Raw genomic sequence first — 19290 nt, 5'->3', positions numbered from 1 at the left:
CCGCGGGTTCAATTCCTCCCCGAGCCCACAATCTCCTACCGCCACCCGGAACTGTCTCTTCCACTTCAGACCATCGCCACCACTGGCACTGTGCATGCTCAGAGCATCACCCGGTCCTGCGCACTGGGCTCCTGTACTCAATAATAGGGCACTTTCTGCCACGCGGGGGTGTCTGGGTAAATATCCCACCATTGAAAGCTCCAGTTGTTGAACAGAATTTTTTTGTCAAACCATCGAGTTTGGGGCCGGATGGGAAATAAATAAAAGTAATATGTGGTAAACCACTGTTACCGTTCACAACCGTTCACTATTGTTACACTGTTATCACTGTTTACACTGTTGTTATCGCTACACAAGGTTACCTCTTGCCACGCACACTGCTATACCTGGGCTTACCTCAGCTGACTCCGCCCATGGCTCCGCCTGCTTGCCTAGGTATGAAGGTGACCGCTTGGCTAGTATTCTCCCTTGTTGGAACCGATCGCCCACGAGGGTGGGCTCTGTTATTTAGCCAATAAAAACCTATAGTTACAATCTTAACTCGTCGCTTTTCATGGAATGAATTGATAGGTATATCAATTTTATTGGCTAAATTTTGAAATGGCAAACGACCAACTACAACAGCCACAGCAGCTGGCCTGGCTGCGAGCCCTCCGACCGCCGTACCTGGATCTAAACCCACAGGCAGCGAACTCAGCCCTCGACTTTGAACACTGGCTGAGCTGTTTCGAATCCTACCTGGGAGAATCCGGCGTGCCTCCGGGATCCAAAATAAGAGTTCTGACCGCCCTGGTGAGCCCTAAAGTATTTGCATTCATCCAGGACCTTGCTACATACGAGGACACCCTCAACCTGCTAAAAGAGCAGTACCGGAGCCCTGTAAATTCCATGTATGCCAGACATCAGAATCACAGAATCACAGAAACCCCACAGTGCAGATAGAGGCCATTTCGGCCCATCAAGCCTGCACCGACACATATCCCACCCTATCCCCGTAACCCCACGTATTTAATCCCCCTAACACTAAGGGTCAATTTATCATAGCCAATCAACCTAACCTGCACATCTTTGGACTGTGGGAGGAAACTGGAGCACCCGGAGTAAACCCACGCAAACACGGGGAGAATGTGTAAACTCCACACAGACAGTCGCCCGAGGCCGGATTCGAACCCGGGTCCCTGGCGCAGTGAGGCAACAGTGCTAACCACTATGCCACCATCTCCTAAGATCCCGCTCACAACAGCCAGGAGAGTCTGTAGATGAATTTTTACGGGCGCTACAAACACTCGGCAGGGACTGTGACTTTAAAGCTGTAACGGCTGCAGAAAATACTGAAGGTAATATCCGCGATGCCTTCATGAAAGGCCTTCGGTCCGACTACTCACGGCAAAGACTGCTCGAATCAAAGGACCTCGACTTGAATACAACTGCAGCCCTCGCTCGCTCCCTGGAAGTGGCCCATCGGGACCTCGAGGCGTACTCCAGGTACTGTGCTGCGCGACCCTGGGACTCGGGCCCGACTCCGGCTGCAATTCCCCTCGCACCGCCGCCCCTGGGACCCACCATGGCGTCAGTGTCCCGGAATCGATCGGGGACCCCCCCCGGGACCCGCTGTGGCAGCGGACCTCTGCGATCGGGCCGCCAGCTGCTTCTTCTGTGGCCAGGCGAGACATCAAAGGGCGCACTGCCCTGCAAGGAACGCGACCTGCTCCGGCTGCAAAAAGAAAGGCCACTTTGTAAACGCCTGCAGGCGGAAAGCCACAGACGCCAGCATTGCCTCATGTGAGTTGTGGGGCCGGCCATCTTTGATCAAGGCCACAGACGCCAGCATTGCCTCAGGTGAGTCGTGGGGGCAGCCATCTTTGATCAAGGCCACAGACGCCAGCAGTGCCTCATGTGAGTTGTGGGGGCAGCCATCTTCTCCGCCATTTTGTCCAACTTCGTGGTGACCCACGTCATGGGCGCCGCCATTTTGTTCGCTGCACTCGGCCGCCGTTTTGTCTCCAGACCCGACCACCGCCTCGCCTGCAGACTACAGCAGCTCGCTCAGCCATACACTGGCCTCCGTCATGCTTGACCAAGCTCTCCCGCATCATCTGTCCAAGTCCATGATGGACATCGAAGTAAACGGCCACGCCACGTCCTGCCTGTTCGACAGCGGAAGCACGGAGAGTTTTATTCATCCAGACACGGTGAGCTGCTACTCCCTCACTGTCCGGCCAGCGCGCCATCGGATCTCGATGGCGGCGAAGTCCCATTCAACAGACATTAGCGGCTACTGTGTAGTGACCCTGTTGGTTAGGGGCACGGAATATAATAATTTTAAACTTCTCGTCCTGCCCCAGCTATGCGCTGCCGTCCTACTAGGGCTGGATTTCCAATGCCACCTTCAAAGTGTCACTTTGGCTTACGGCGGACCCCTCCCCCCACTCACAGTCTACAACCAGCAAATTTTAAACCGCCCACCGCGTACCACCTGCGGCCTCTCCACCTTCAAAGTCCCGCCCCCCTCCTTGTTCGCTAACCTCACCCGTGACTGTAAACCCGTCGCTACCAAGAGCAGGCGGTACAGTGCCGGGGACAGAGCTTTTATTAGCTCTGAGGTGCGGCGACTCCTGAAGGAGGGCATCATCGAGGGGAGCACCAGCCCCTGGCATGTTCAGGTCGTAGTCGTTAAGACCGGCGATAAACACCGCCTGGTCATCGACTACAGCCAAACCATAAACCGGTACACCCAGCTGGACGCATACCCGCTTCCCCGCATATCTGATATGGTCAACCAGATTGCACAGTACCGGGTATTCTCCACCATCGACCTCAAGTCAGCCTATCACCAACTCCCTATTCGCCCTGAGGACCGCCAGTATACCGCCTTCGAGGCGAACGGCCGCCTCTACCACTTCCTTAGGGTTCCCTTCGGCGTCACCAACGGAGTCTCGCTCTTCCAAAGGGAGATGGACCGGATGGTCGACCAGAACGCGCTTCAGGCCACGTTCCTTTATCTAGATAACGTCACCATCTGCGGCCGCGACCAGCAGGACCATGATGTTAATCTGGAGAGATTCCTCCGTACGGCCCAACGGCTGAATCGCACTTACAATAAGGATAAATGTGTGTTTAATACCTCGCGCCTTGCCATCCTCGGCTGCGTAGTAGAGAACGGAGTCATCGGCCCCGACCCCGAAAGAATGCGCCCCCTCATGGAGCTTCCCCTCCCCCACTGTTCAAAGGCGCTGAAGAGAACCCTGGGGCTCTTCGCTTACTATGCCCAATGGGTGCCGAATTATGCGGACAAAGCCAGACCCTTCATGAAGTCCACCTCCTTCCCCCTGACAGCAGAAGCAGGCGCAGCCTTCTCCCTCAGAAAAGGAGACATTGCGAAGGCCACAATGCACGCAGTGGATGAGTCCATCCCTTTCCAAGTGGAGAGCGATGCCTCCGACTTCGCCCTAGCGGCTACCCTTAACCAGGTGGGGAGACCTGTGGCCTTCTTCTCAAGGACCCTCCAGGGCCCTGAGATCCGACACTCTTCTGTCGAGAAGGAGGCTCAGGCGATTGTGGAGGTGGTACGACGCTGGAGGCATTACCTGGCAGGCAAACGATTTACCCTCCTCACCGACCAGCGTTCGGTTGCTTTTATGTTTAAATAACAAGCTGAAGGGCAAAATCAAGAACGACAAGATCTTGAGGTGGAGAATTGAGCTCTCCACCTACGATTACGATATCTTGTACCAGCCTGGTAAACTCAACGACCCCCCGGATGCTCTATCACGAAGTACTTGCGCAAACGCGCAAGTTGATAGACTACGGACCCTCCACAACGACTTCTGCCACCCCGGGGTCACCAGACTTTACCACTTCATTAAGGCCCGCAACCTGCCCTACTCCATCGAGGAGGTCAGGACCATGACCAGGAACTGCCAAACCTGTGCCGAATGCAAACCGCATTTCTATAGGCCGGACAGAGCAAGCCTGATCAAGGCCACCCGCCCCTTCGAGCACTTGAGCATCGATTTTAAGGGGCCCCTTCCGTCCTCTGACCGTAATGTGTACTTCCTCAACATTATTGCCGAGTACTCCCGTTTCCCCTTTGCCATCCCCTGCCCAGGCATGACCAGTACCATGGTCATCAAATGCCTGAACGAACTCTTCGCCTTATTCGGGTTTCCGAACTATATACATAGCGACCGGGGCGCATCCTTCATGAGCGAGGAACTTCGCCAGTTCCTGCTCGCGAGAGGTATTGCTGCGAGCAGGACCACCAGCTACAACCCCCAGGGGAACGGCCAGGTGGAAAGAGAAAACGCGACAGTTTGGAAGGCCGTCCTCTTAGCCCTAAAGTCTAAGGGCCTCCCAATCTCTCGCTGGCAGGAAGTCCTCCCGGCAGCACTCCATTCCATCTGGTCACTGCTTTGCACTGCCATTAACGCCACCCCCCATGAACGAATGTTTGTTTTCCCCAGGAAGTCGACTACGGGAACCTCGCTACCAACATGGCTGACTTCTCCGGGGCCCGTCTTGCTGCGGAAACACGTGAGGGCCCATAAAACAGACCCCCTGGTCGAGAGGGTGGACCTCCTGCACGCCAACCCCCAGTACGCCTATGTGGCATACCCAGACGGGCGGGAGGACACTGTCTCCTTGCGAGACCTCGCACCCTCGGGCACCCCCGAGATACCACCGTTACCCCCCACCACTCCCCCAAATCCAGCTCCTGTAGACGGCATGCTGGAACCCCAGGAGCCTTCGTCGACCACGCAGACACCAGCATTACCATCAGATACTGCACCACCGCCGCCGCTGCTGCGCCAATCAGAAAGGCTTACGAGGCCTCCTGAGAGACTGACATACACGAACTGGTAGTACACTTCACCCCGCCGGACTCAATTTTAAACAAGGGGTGAATGTGGTAAACCACTGTTACCGTTCACAACCATTCACTATTGTTACACTGTTGTTATCACTGTTTACACTGTTGTTATTGCTACACAAGGTTACCTCTTGCCACGCACACTGCTATACCTGGGCTTACCTCAACTGACTCCGCCCATGGCTCCGCCTGCTTGCCCAGGTACAAAGGTGACCGCTTGGCTAGTATTCTCCCTTGTTGGAACCGATCGCCCACGAGGGTGGGCTCTGTTATTTAGCCAATAAAAACCTATAGTTACAATCTTAACTCGTCGCTTTTCATGGAATGAATTGATAGGTATATCATAATATATAACTTTCTTTTTGTAAAACAATGCCTGAACCCTGCGGTATGCACAATCTGCAATATGACCAAAATCAGGCCGTTTGGATTCAAGGGCCAGTGAGCAGAATGGATGGAAATTTCGCTACAAAACAGAAATCAGCGGGAAGTAGTAACGGGACTGGCAGAAAGTGAAAAGTTGGATCTGTGCTGGGACAACTTTTGTTCACAATCATTTGGATCATAAAATGGATGTACATAGGAACAGGAGGAGGCCATTGAGTCCATCTAGCTTGTTTCACCATTCAATTCGATCTTGGGTGATCTGTACCTTATCTCCATCTACTCGTTGATAAGGCTATCAAGAGTGCAAAGAATGTACAGGAATTAATTTCTAGAATAGAATAAAAAAGCAGGGAGGTAATGTTAACTTTATATGGATCCTGTGTTTGACCACAGTTGGAGCACTGCATGTAGTTCTGATCTACATACTACAAAAATGTGATTGAAGCACTGGAGAAAGTGCAGGAAAGATTTACAAGGATGTTACCAGAATTAGGAGGATGCAACTATCAAGCAAGATTGAGCAGCCAGTGGCTCTTTTCCCTGGAAAAGAGAAGACTATTCCAGTACAGCTACAACACTGGCATCTATCCGACAATGTGGAAAACTGCCCAGGTATGTCCTGGCCACAAAAAGCAGGACAAATCCAACGCAACCAATTACCACCCCATCAGTCTACTCTCAATCATCAGCAAAGTGATGGAAGGTGTCATCGACAGTGCTATCAAGCAGCACTTACTCACCAATAACCTGTTCACTGATGCCCAGTTTGGGTTCCGCCAAGACATCAAGGGAGCATTTGACCATGTCTGGCATCAAGGAGCCCTAGTAAAACTGAAGTCAATGAGAATCAGGGGGGAAATGCTCCACTGGCTGGAGTCATACCGAGCACAAAGGAAGATGGTTGTGGTGGTTGAAGGTCAAACATCACAGCCCCAGGACATCGCTGCAGGAGTTCCTCAGGGCAATGTCCTAGGCCCAACCATCTTCAGCTGCTTCATCAATGTGCTTCCCTCCAATACAAGGTCAGAAATGGGGATGTTCGCTAATGACTGCACAGTGTTCAGTGCCATTCACAACTCCACAGATAATGAAGAAGTCCATGCCCGCATGCAACAAGACCTGGACGACGTTCAGACTTGGGCTGATAAGTGGCAGGTAACATTCGTGCCACAAAAGTGCCAGGCAATGTCTATCTCCAACAAGCGAGAGTCTAACCACCTCCCCATGACATTCAATGGCATTACCATCGCCGAATCCCCCACTATCAACATCCTGGGGGTCACCATTAACCAGAAACTTAACTGGACCAGCCACATAATTACTGTGGCAACAAGAGCATGTCAGAGGCTAGGTATTCTGCGGTGAGTGTCTCACCTCCTGACTCCCCAAAGCCTTTCCACCATCTACAAGGCACAGATGAGTGCAGCTCCAACAACACTCAAGAAGCTCGACACCACCCAGGACAAAGCAGCCCGCTTGATTGGCACCCCATCCACCACCTTAAACATTCACTCCCTCCACCACCGGCGCACTGTGGCTGTGTTTACCATCTACAAGATGCACTGCAACAACTCACCAAGGCTTCTTCAGCAGCACCTCCCAAACCCACGACCTCTTCCACCTAGAAGGACAAGGGCAGCAGGTGCTTGGGAACATCACCACCTCCAAGTTCCCCTCCAAGTCACACACCATCCTGACTTAGAAGTATACCGCTGATCCTTCATCATTGCTGGGCCCCTCCCTAACAGCACTGTGTGTGTACCTTCATCACATGGACTGCAGCAGTTCAAGAAGGCAGCTCATCACCACCTTCTCAAATGTAATTAGGGATGGGCAATAAATGCTGGCCTTGCCAGCGATGCCCAGATCCCATGAACGAATAAAAAAAAAATTACACCAGACTGGGCGGGGCCTGAGGTACGAGTTGATAACTGAAAATTGACGGCCATCGTACTTCAACAACAACAACAACTTTTATTTATATGGCGCATTTAACGTAGTGAAACATCCCAAGGAGCTGCACAGGACTTTTTTAAGCCAAAATAATTTGACACTGATCTACATAAAGATAAATTAGGGCAGGTGACAAAAAGCTTGGACAAAGAGGTAGATTTTAAGGAGCATCTTAAAGGAGGAAAGAGAGGTAGTGAGGTGGACAGGTTTAGGCAGGGAATTCCAGAGCTTAGGGCCTAGGAAACTAAAGGCACGGCCACCAAAGGTTGAGAGATTATAATCAGTGATCCTCACAGGGGCAGAATTAGAGGAGCGCAGATATCTCAGGGGGTTGTGGGGCTGATGGAGATACAGAGATAGGAAGGGGTGAGGCCATGGAGGGATTTGAAAACAAGGATGAGAATTTTTAAATTGAGGTGCTGCTTAACCGGGAGTCAATGTAGGTTAGCGAGCACATGGGTGATGGGCAAACAGGACTTGGTGCGAGTTAGGACATGGGCAGCCAAGTTTTGAATGACCTTAAGTTTACATAGGGTGGAACGTGGGAGGCCAGCCAGGAGTTCATTGGAATAGTCAAGTCTAGAGGTAGCAAAGACATGGATGAGGGATTCAGCAGCGGATGAGCTGAGGCAAGGGCGGAGACGGGCGATGTTACAGAGGTGGAAATAGGCAGTCTTTGTTATGCTGCGGATATGTGGTTGGAAGCACATTTCATAGAAACATAGAAGATAGGAGCAGGAGTAGGCCATTCGGCCCCTCGAGCCTGCTCCGCCATTCAATGAGATCATGGCTGATCATCCAAATTCAGTACCTGGTCCCTGCCTTCACCCCATATCCCTTGATCCCTTTAGCCTTAAGAAATAAATCTAACTCCTTCTTGAATATATTTAATGAATTGGCCTCAACTGCCTTCTGTGGTAGAGGATTCCACAGGTTCACCACTCTCTGGGTGAAGAAATTCCTCCTCATCTCTGTCCTAAATGGCTTACCCCTTATCCTTAGACTGTGACCCCTGGTTCTGGACTCCTCGACCATCGGAAACATCCTTCCTGCATCTAGTCTGTCTAGTCCTGTTAGAATTTTATAAGTTTCAATGAGATCCCCTCACATTCTTCTAAACTCCAGCAAGTATAAGGGTTGCACGATGGCTGAGGGGCTTTTTAAAATTAATTTTGTTTATTGCCCCTCCGGCCTCAATCGCGATGGGATGATAAAAAATGTTCTTTGCACTAATTGTGGCTTTCAATGGCGGGTGTTCACCCAGAATCCACCATGCGGCAGAATGTGCCCTATCTATGACTACAGGAGCCCACTGTGCAGGCGCAGGACCGGGCAGTGCTCTGAGCATGCGCAGTGCGAGTGGTCTTGATGGTTTGAATCAGAAGACATGCTTCCGGCAGGCGGTAGGAGATTGTGGGCTCGGGGAGGAATTGGACCTGTGGGTGGGCTGGGAAGCTTCAGGAACACCTGGTGTAGGCCTCAGGCCCCGAATAAGAGCCGACAGACCCCGTGTTTGCCCTGCGGTGACAGGCCCGGCCATCCGGGTCAGCGGGGTCACTGGCCACCATCTTGGTCAGGGCGGGATCAAGGCGCATGTGCGGCCACCTAGGAATCGAGAGTGGGCGAGGCTTCAGGGTCCCAGTGACCAGGCGAGACAATCATTGACTCATTGATTTTATTCTCACTCTGCACACAGCGGGTGTAGAACTGAACCCAACCAGAGTAGAGGGAGGGGGAAAACTGGGAGTGGAGGAAAGAAATGTTGGAGATGATGCAATGGGTTTGGATTTCAGCACAGAGAGGAGGGAGAGTGTGTGGGACAGGGATTTACAGCTTTGGGGGAGCAAGAGAGGCAAAATGTTCCATAGAAACTAGAACTGTTTGTTGCGAATTTCTATCCTGTACTTACAGTGATGACTTTTGTAAACTCCTTTTACAGGGTATTAGAAGGGGAGGATTTGCAGACGGGAAACTGAAACCAAACATCACATCAAGATCTGACAGAGTCACTGGATTCATCAGGACCTGAATATCATCGACCTTTGAATGTGGAAGGAGGAATGTTTGTCTCTTCTGTCTGTGGGAAAAGATTTCAAACATCAGTGTGACTGGAAAAGCACCGAGACACACACACACGAATGAAAGTGTTCCAGTGCACTGACTGTGGAAAGAGCTTTAACCAGTTACACAGCCTGAAAAACATCGCACCATTCACAGCGGGGAGAAACCGTACATGTGTTCTGTGTGTGGACGAGGCTTCAACTGATCGTCCAACCTGGAGAGACACAAGGACACCCGCACCATGGAGAAACCGTGGAAATGTGGGGACTGTGGGAAGGGATTAATTTCCCTATCACATCTGGAAACCCATCGGCGCAGTCACAATGTGGAGAGGCCGTTTACCTGCTCCGTGTGTGGGAAGGGATTCACTCGGTCATTCCTCCTTGTAACTCACCAACTAGTTCACACTGGAGAGAGACCGTTCACCTGCTCAGTGTGTGGGAAGGAATTCACTCGTTCATCCAACCTGCTGAAACACCAGCGAGTTCACCCCAGGAAGGGGCCATTCTCCTGCTCTAAGTGTGGGAAGAGATTCACTCGGTCAGCCACACTGCTGACACACCAGCGAGTTCACACTGAGGAGAGGCTGTTCACCTGCTCTGAGTGTGGGAAGGGATTCACTCAGTCATCCCACCTGCTGAAACACCAGCGAGTTCACACAGGGGAGAGACCGTTCACCTGCTCTGAGTGTGGGAAGGGAATCGCTCAGTCATCCAACCTGCTGAAACACCAGCGAGTTCACACTGGGGCGAGGCCGTTCACCTGCTCTGTGTGGGAAGAATTTCCCTCAGTCATCTGACCTGCTAAGACACCAGCGAGTTCACACGTTACTGCCTAAGTTGGATTCTGCTGTTACTGCTGCTGTTAATCACAGCCAGGACTGAACCATGTTCAATCTGACAGTTGGAGTTAGCTTCTGCTGATGTTAATAACTCCGAGAACTGGGTTGGAGTTTAATATTTTGATATTTCAAATAACACAGTGTGTCGATATTTGATGTCTCCAAGATAAAAGGAGACTAATTGATGTCCTGTTACAGACTGTTCCATTTTGGGGCCTTTTCTCCTTCCTAACTTTAGATTATTTCATTTCTCATACCTTCAGTTACTCTCATGGAAAAGTTCCAGCTCCCCATACCTTCCAGAGTGCCTCTCCCACCCTTGGTATCCAGGGAAGGTCTCAGTTATAAGCTTGGGATTTCACCTGTCCATCCAACCTCATTGCACACCAATGGGTTCACATCAGGGAGAGGCCGTTCACCTGCTCCGTGTGTGTGAAGGGATTCACTCAGTCATCCCACCTGCTGACACACCAACGAGTTCACATGTGACTGCAGGGGTTGGATTCTGCTGTTATTGCTGCTGTTAATCACATCCAGGACTGAACCTTATTCATTCTGATAGTTGATTTTGTTTCTGCTGATGTAATAACCCCTATAACTGGCTGTAGTTTAATATGCTGGATATGTAGTTGATTGTGTTCTTGAGGCTGCAGTGTTCCTTTAAGAACCGCTGTCTGTGATTTTTCCCCTTAATTCAGGAACTCTCATCAGAAATGAGTTAACAGTAAAATTATACATTTTACTTGAATCCCATATTAATCTTTGGTATAATTCAGTGTCTGAAAGGTTCCACTGTTTAACATCTCCAATTAGAAAGTGCTGATTAATCCTCACTGACAATTCTTACTGACTTGCACATTACACACAGTGGCACCTCCATTATCTACCAGAAAGAAGGGGAATGGGAATTGGTGGAGAATCGAGAGTCCCCAAATGTTGCCCCTCCTGTCTGATACAGCAATCCTCTCGGCACGGGAATGGAGACAAGTCAAGTCAAAGTAATGGGCTGAGTTTAATCTTTCTGGGCCTGTGGTGTTGGTTTGTATCAGACAAAAGGGAATTGGTGTCAGTGACTGTGGGGTTGGTTTATATCAGACAGGAAGAGATTGGCGTCAGTAACTGTGGGGTTGGTTTATATCAGAAAGGAGAAGAATGGTGTCAGTGACTGTGACTTAACAGCATTCTTAAAAAGTCCATAAGGAAACTCCTTTAATGATAGTCCATACTGAACGAATCTAGCAGGTCGTGATCAATCTCTCTGGCGGCTTGTTAGTCCTTGGCGAATGTCTTACAGTCAAGTCCCTGCTTCATTGTGGTAGAGCCACCTGCTGCTCCTTGTAGTGTATGTACCTTTAAGAGGAACTATGTTTTTGAAGCCCCTGTATACTGTAGTACCAGTAGTGACCACTCGGGTATATAAGCCTGTGTAGCGTCTTGTGTTGTTAGTTCACCTCCAGACTTTGTTCAGTAAACACTTGCTAAATCAACTCCTGCATTCCATGTCTCCATTAACACACGGATCTAACAGTGGCGACGAGTTAGAAACGAACTTACCTGCAATTCGGCAGCACCTCAAGGGGATCGATTCCTCAGACGAAGGTCGAAGCCAGAAGCAAGAAAAAAAAAATAACTCAAAGAAACTCGAAAACGAGGGCCAGGCTTGGTCTCCAGTCTGTGGTTTCCCCAGCTAAACGAGCTGGTGGCAGGTAGTGCACTGATCTTTCCTGGGCTGCGGCGGGCTAGAGCTTGATCGGGTGGCTCTGCAACGGGGCCGGGCAGCGAGTCGGGAAGCAGAAGCAAAGAGAGAGAGAGGGTGGAGCACTCAGGGCGTGGCCGGTGCTGCAAAGCAGGTTGGCTATCGGACCGAGCAGAGGGAGTGGAAAGTCCCAGAGGGTCCGCTCCACGACGGGAACGGTTCTCCAAGTAACGGAGAAACTATTGAAGCGATGTATAAAAAAAATAGAAATACCGCGAAAAGCTGCAGGTCGCAACAGGAACTGCGGAGAACAGCGTTGGCAGCAGCGGCAGCGGCGGGAAAGCACGGGAGGTGCCATCTTAACTCGGCGGGGAAGAAAGAAAAGCGCGGGAAGTGCCATTCTAGATTTTCAAGATGCCGAAGACTGGCAATATTATTGCTTTCGATAGTGATATAGAAGATTGGACCACATATGTGGAAAGAGTGGAGGTATATTGCAAGGCGAATGAAGTAGCGGATGATAAAAAGGCATCGGTACTTCTAAATCTGATGAGCGCAAGGACATACGGGCTGTTACGATATTTGATCACTCCAGCCAAACCGATGGACAAGAATTTTAAGGAGATTGTTGATACCTTACAGGAGCACTTAAACCCAACACCACTGCTGATAGCGGAACGATTCAAATTCTTCAGGACGAATCAGCACAAGAATGAAAGTAACGCTGATTACCTCACCGAATTACGAAAGCTGTCAAAGCACTGCCAATTCGGGGCAGGACTGGCAGATTCTCTACGAGACAAATTCGTCGGCAGTCTCCTAAGCGAAGGAACACAGAAAAGACTACTTTCTGAGAAAGATTTGACACTGGACAAGGCTTTCAGTGTGGCTGTATCATACGAAGCAGCAGCAAGAGGAGCTGCAGAGATACAGCAAAAGCCACAGGACTTCGGCACCCATGAAATGACACGGGGTTTCGAGAGATGTTATCGCTGCGGCAGATCCACCCATGACCAGAAGGACTGCTGGTTCAAGGACAAAGCATGCAGGCAATGCGGAAAGATGGGACACATTGCACATGTATGCAGATCTGGAAAGAAATCCGCTGACAGTAAAAAGGTCAATAAGGAAAAGTACAGAAAGGTACAAATGATGATGGACAGTAGCTCCGAAGATCAGAAGAGCGATAGCGACTCCGGAAACAAGAGACTAAGCTGTCTCAAATTACATAATGTAATTGCCAAAGAAGATTACCAGACCATTTGGGTTACCCTCACGATAGCGGGGTCCCCAGTCAAAATGGAGCTAGATACAGGATCAGCTCTGACCGTCATGAGTCATAGAAACATAGAAACATAGAGATAGGAACAGGAGTAGGCCATTCGGCCCTTCGAGCCTGCTCCGCCATTCAATGAGATCATGGCTGATCTTCGTCTGAGATCATAGCTGATCTTACCAGTTCAGTACCCCGTCCCCGCCTTTTCTCCGTAACCCTTAATCCCCTTAGCCTTCAGAAATATATCCAATTCTCTCTTGAAAATATTTATTGAATTAGCCTTCACAGCCCTCTGTGGCAGGGAATTCCACAGGCTCACCACTCTTTGAGTGAAGAAATTCTTCCTCATCTCTGTTTTAAATGATTTGCCCGCTATTTTTAGACTGTGGCCCCTGGTTCTGTGCTCCCCGGCCATTGGAAACATTCTCTCTGAATTCAGCCTGTCCAGGCCTGCCATAATTTTATATGTTTCGATGAGATCCCCTCTCAATCTTCTAAACTCCAGTGAGTACAAGCCCAAACTATTTAATCTCTCTTCGTAGGTCATTCCCGCCATTCCAGGTATCAGCCTGGTGAATCACCGTTGCACTCTTTCCATGGCAAGAACATCCTTCCGCAGATGGGGCGACCAAAACTGTACACAATACTCCAGATGCGGTCTCACCAGCACCTTGTACAGCTGTAGTAAGGTATCCCTATTCCTATACTCGAACCCCCTTGATATGAAGGCCAACATACCATTTGCCTTCTTAATCGCCTGTTGCACCTGCATGCTCTCCTTCAGTGACTGGTGCACAAGAACACCCAGGTCCCTCTGCACTTCCCCATCTCCCAATCTATTGCCATTTAGATAATAATCTACCCTCCTGTTTTTACCCCCAAAGTGGATAACCTCGCATTTATCCACATTATAGTGCATCTGCCACGTATCCGCCCATTCTCCCAACCTGTCCAAATCGCACTGTAGCCTCCTGACATCCTCATCAGAGCCCACCCCTCCTCCTAGTTTAGTGTCGTCAGCGAATTTGGAAATATTGCATCCAATTCCCTGATCCAGATCATTTATATATATTGTGAACAGCTGGGGTCCCAGGACAGATCCTTGCGGCACCCCGCTGGTCACTGCCTGCCACTCCAAAAACGAGCCGTTTATTCCAACTCTCTGTTTTCTATCCGCCAGCCAGTTCTCTATCCACGTTAATACTTTGCCCCCAATTCCATGAGCCTTAATTTTGCATGATAATCTTTTGTGTGGAACCTTATCGAAGGCTTTCTGGAAGTCAAGGTACACCACATCCACTGGCTCTCCCCCATCTATTTTACCAGTTACTTCCTCAAAAAATTCCAGCAGATTAGTCAAACACGATTTACCCTTTGTAAATCCATGTTGACTCTGTCCGATCCTTTCCCCATTTGTCAAGTGCTCCGCTATTTTATCCTTAATAATGGACTCTAGCATTTTGCCCACAACCGATGTAAGGCTTACTGGTCTATAATTCCCTGCTTTCTCTCTACCCCCCTTTTTAAATATTGGGGTAACATTAGCTACCCTCCAATCCATGGGTACTGTTCCCGAGTCAATGGAGTTCCGGAAGATGATCCTTAGAGCATCTGCTATCTCCAGGGCCACCTCCTTAAGTACCCTAGGATGTAGTTTATCAGGCCCCGGGGATTTGTCAGCCTTCAGTCCCCTCAACTTACCCAACACCATATCCCTAGAGATACTAATTTCTGTCAGCTCCTCCCTCTCATTAGTCCCTATGTTTGCCGATATTCCTGGGAGGTTATTTGTGTCCTCCTTTGTGAATACAGAACCAAAGTATGAGTTTAATTGGTCTGCCATTTCCTTATTCTCCATTATATATTCTCCCGAATCGGACTGCAAGGGACCGACTTGGGATTTTACCAGTCTTTTCCTCCTGATATACTGATAAAAGCTTTTGCAGTCTGTCTTTATGTTTGCTGCAGGTTTACTTTCGTATTCTATTTTCCCCTTCCTGATTAATCCCTTTGTCCTCTTTTGCTGTATCCTGTACTGCCCCCAATCTTCCGGTCTGGTGCTTTTTTTTGCCAGTTGATATGCCCTTTTTTTTGATTTTATGCTGTCCCTAATTTCCCTCGTTATCCACGGTTGAGTCACCTTTTTAGGTTTATTTTTATGCCAAACCGGTATAAACATGTTCTGGAATTCTTCCATTCTATCTTTGAATGCTTGCCATTGTCTCTCCACTGTCAATCCCCCCAGAAACACCACCCAATCAATCTTACCCAATTCCGGTCTCATACCCTCGTAATTCCCTTTATTTAAGTTCTGGACCTTAGTCTCTGATTCAATTTCCTCACTCTCCATCTCGACTGAGAGCTCGATCATATTATGATCGCTCTGACCCAAGGGGCCTCGTACAAGAAGATTGCTGATAAGTCCCTTCTCATTGCACAATACCCAGTCTAAAATGGCCTGATCTCGAGTCGGCTCCTCGACATATTGGTCCAGATAACCGTCCCGAAAACATTCCAGGAATTCCTCCTCCTCAGAATTTTTACTAGTTTGGGTAGTCCAATCAATATGTAAATTAAAGTCACCCATGATGACAGCTGTGCTCTTATCGCACGCTTCTCTAATTTCCCTTTTTATGCCTTCCCTCACCTCCATATTACTATTTGGAGGCCTATATATCACACCCACTAACGTTTTCCTCCCCTTGCTATTTCTCATTTCTACCCATACAGATTCCGTTTCATCCGAGTTAATATCCTTCCTTTCCATTGCATTAATCCCCTCCTTTACCAGCAATGCTACCCCACCTCCCCTACCTTTTTGCCGATCCTTCCTAAATATTGTATATCCCTGGATGTTAAGTTCCCAGCCTTGCCCACCCTGCAGCCACGTTTCTGTAATCCCAATCAAATCATACTTGTTTACCTCTATTTCCACAACTAATTAATCCACCTTGTTCCTAATGCTTCTAGCATTAAGATACAAAGCCTTCAGGCTTGCTTTTTTCACACTCTCATTATGAATTAGTTTGGCCCTTTGTGTTTCTCTCCTTTGCTTATTGCTTCTCACCTTTCTACCATCTATTTCTGACTTCATATGACTTCCCTCTTTTCCACTACCTAGGTTCCCATCCCCCTGCCAAATTAGTTTAAATCCTCCCGAACCGCCCTAGAAAATATTACCCCGAGGACATCGGCTCCCTCACAGTTCAGGTGTAGACCGTCCCCTTGGTACAGGTCACTCCTCCCCAAGAACTGGTTCCAATGCCTCAAGAATTTAAATCCCTCTCCCTTGACGGGATTACGAGTGGCTATTTCCGCATATACCTTTGAAAGACACATCCACTGTCTTGAAGACATATACGGGGCAGAAAGTATACCCCAGAGGGAAAATAAGGGTGCCTGTTGTATACAACGGCAAGGAAATACAGAAGTTGTATTTATACGTTCTGCAAGATGGTGGTCCACCATTGTTGGGACGTGAATGGATCAGAAAGATAAGTTTAGACTGGCACTCCATTCAGGCACTGACGGTGACCAGTAAGAAAAAAAACGATGATGACGTCATACCTGGACGATTAAAAGAATTCTTGGCTAACGCCAAAGAAGTGTTTCAACAGGAACTAGGAACCCTGAAAGGCACCACCGCCTCAATAAAAGTGGAAGATGTGGCAATTCCCAAGTTTTTTAAGGCAAGGCCGGTGCCATACGCAATTCGTCCAGCCGTCGAGGCAGAGCTGGAGAATTTGGAAAAAGCAGGCGTGTTATCCAAGGTAGATTGGAGCGAGTGGGCAACACCCACCATCCCGGCCATGAAGAAAACGTTGAATAATGATAAATCTGAAGAACAGAGAAAAGTTCGCATCTGTGGGGACTTCAAGGTGACTGTAAACCCGGTTCTTCACACGGTACAGTATCCTCTTCCGAGGATAGAAGATATTTTTGCCTCACTATCCGGAGGGAAACGTTTCACCAAAATTGACTTAGCACAGGCATATCTACAGATGAAGGTTGAGGAGGCCTCTAAAAAGTATCTCACGATAAACACACACAAAGGCCTGTACCAGTACAATCGACTGGTTTTCGGAGTGGCACCAGCTCCGGCTATCTGGCAAAGAGCTATGGAGCAAGTCCTGCAAGGGATTCCGGGGACTCAATGCTACCTAGATGACATCCTTGTAACAGGAGAAAACGACAATGAGCACCTTGCCAACTTGGAGCAGGTGCTCACGAGGCTGAGAGAACGGGGCCTATGAGCAAATCGCCCCAAATGCGAATTTTTCCGGAAACAAATATCATATTGTGGCCATGTCATTAACGAAGAAGGGTTGCATAAGTCACCTGAAAAAATTGAAGTGGTCGTAAAGGCCCCAGCGCCTGAAAATGTCTCACAATTAAGGTAGTTCCTGGGATTAGTAAATTACTATCATAAATTTTTACCAAACTTGTCGACGGTTCTGCACCCGCTTAACGCACTGCTACAAACGGGAGTAGTTTGGAAATGGAGCAAAGACTGTAAACGTGCCTTCCATAAATGCAAAGGCTTGATCACGTCCAGGGAAGTGTTGGCACATTACAACCCATCACTGCCAATCAGACTGGCGTGTGATGCATCCCCTTACGGCATGGGAGCGGTATTATAGCATAGATTCACTGATGGCTCGGAGCGGCCGATAGCTTTTGCGTCACGCTCATTGAACTCAGCTGAGCGTAACTATGCCCAGATCGACAGGGAGGCACTCAGCCTGGTGTGGGGGGTGAAGAAATTCAACCATGACCAACACGGACAAAAGTTTACCTTGTTGACTGAACATCAACCCCTCGTCTCCATATTCAACCCTAAAAAGGGCGTTCCCATTATGACAGCGCAAAGGCTACAGAGGTGGTCCCTTTTCCTAGGGGCACACCAATATGACATAGAGTACAAAGGAACAAAACAGCATGGGAATGCTGACGGGTTATCACGCCTACCGTTGCCAACGGGGGAAGAGGCGCCGACAGTGGACCCAGTGGAGATATTCCACTCGACCATAGTGGAATGTCTACCGGTGACAAATTCTACCATTGAAAAGGAAATGCGAAATGACCCAACTCTCTCACGAGTCTACGATTTAATGGTGAAGGGATGGCCAGCACATGGCGAACCACTGTTGCCAGCATTCTCGCAAAGAAGAGAACAGCTGTCAGTGTGCCGAGGGACCTTGATGTGTGGATCCAGAGTGGTGATTCCACCCAAACTCAAGGATTAAGTGCTAAAGGAGCTTCACGAGGGGCATCTGGGTGGAGTGAAAATGAAGAACTTAGCCAGAGCGTTTGTGTGGTGGCCAGGTATCGATGGAGACATCGAAGAAATGACCAAAAGCTGTCTAGGATGCCAGAAGGTCCATAACGCCCCACCACAAGCCCCTCTACATCCATGGGAATGGCCCTCATCTCCATGGCAAAAGGTACATATCGACTTTGCTGGTCCATTTATGGACTCAATGTTCTTAATCGCGGTGGATGCACACTCCAAGTGGCCGGAGGTAATAAAGATGTCCTCCACCACCACGGAAAAAACCATCACAGTATTAAGGACCATATTTGCCAGGAATAGGCTGCCTGAACAGATCTGTTCTGATAATGGACCGCAATTTGTATCCGAAGAATTCAGGAAGTTCTTAAAAAACAATGGGGTTAGCACTACACGTCCGCCCCATAGCATCCCGCCACCAATGGATTGGCTGAAAGGTTTGTCCAGACCTTCAAGAAGGCCATAAAGGCCATGGGTAATGAAGACATAAATCTACAACATAAGGTAGATAACTTCTTGTTTGCGTACATGAATGCAACACATGTGGTTACAAACCAAACCCCCGCCATGATGTTTTTCAATAGAAGACTAAGATGCCGGCTGGATTTGGTCAAGCCAAACGTCAGAAGGGACGTAGAGAACCGGCAATTTCAAAGCATGAATGAAAGGCCAACTAGAACCTTCCAGATAGGTCAACCAGTTTTGGCCCGGGACTACTGTACCGAGAAATGGCAGCCTGGAACTATTTGCACATGACTAGGACCGCTGATGTATACCGTGGACATTGGAGAAAGCATAATAAGGCGCCATGCTGACCAGATCATAGAGTCATCCGAAAAAGGACAACCTACACCACAACTCTATACGCCTAGTGATGAAGCAGAGATACCCATAGTATCTACCTCCGATCCGGTGA

The 19290-nt window shown here is 49.1% G+C and overlaps 1 protein-coding gene and 1 pseudogene across 1 annotated transcript in view; both read left to right on the top strand.

Moving 5' to 3' along the window:
- Window positions 1–19290, top strand: part of LOC147118795 (uncharacterized) — a 52360-nt gene that overhangs the window by 16458 nt on the left and 16612 nt on the right. The gene's annotated exons all lie outside the window — the stretch shown is intronic.
- On the top strand, window positions 9498–10175 carry LOC147118796 (uncharacterized; annotated as a pseudogene).

The sequence above is a fragment of the Somniosus microcephalus genome, chromosome 4 (assembly GCF_052327205.1).
Source record: "Somniosus microcephalus isolate GS21.2 chromosome 4, FLI_Smic_1.0, whole genome shotgun sequence".
Lineage (NCBI taxonomy): Eukaryota > Metazoa > Chordata > Chondrichthyes > Squaliformes > Somniosidae > Somniosus > Somniosus microcephalus.
The sequence above is the reverse complement of the archived record's forward strand: the minus strand, read 5'-3'. Positions and strand labels throughout refer to the sequence as shown.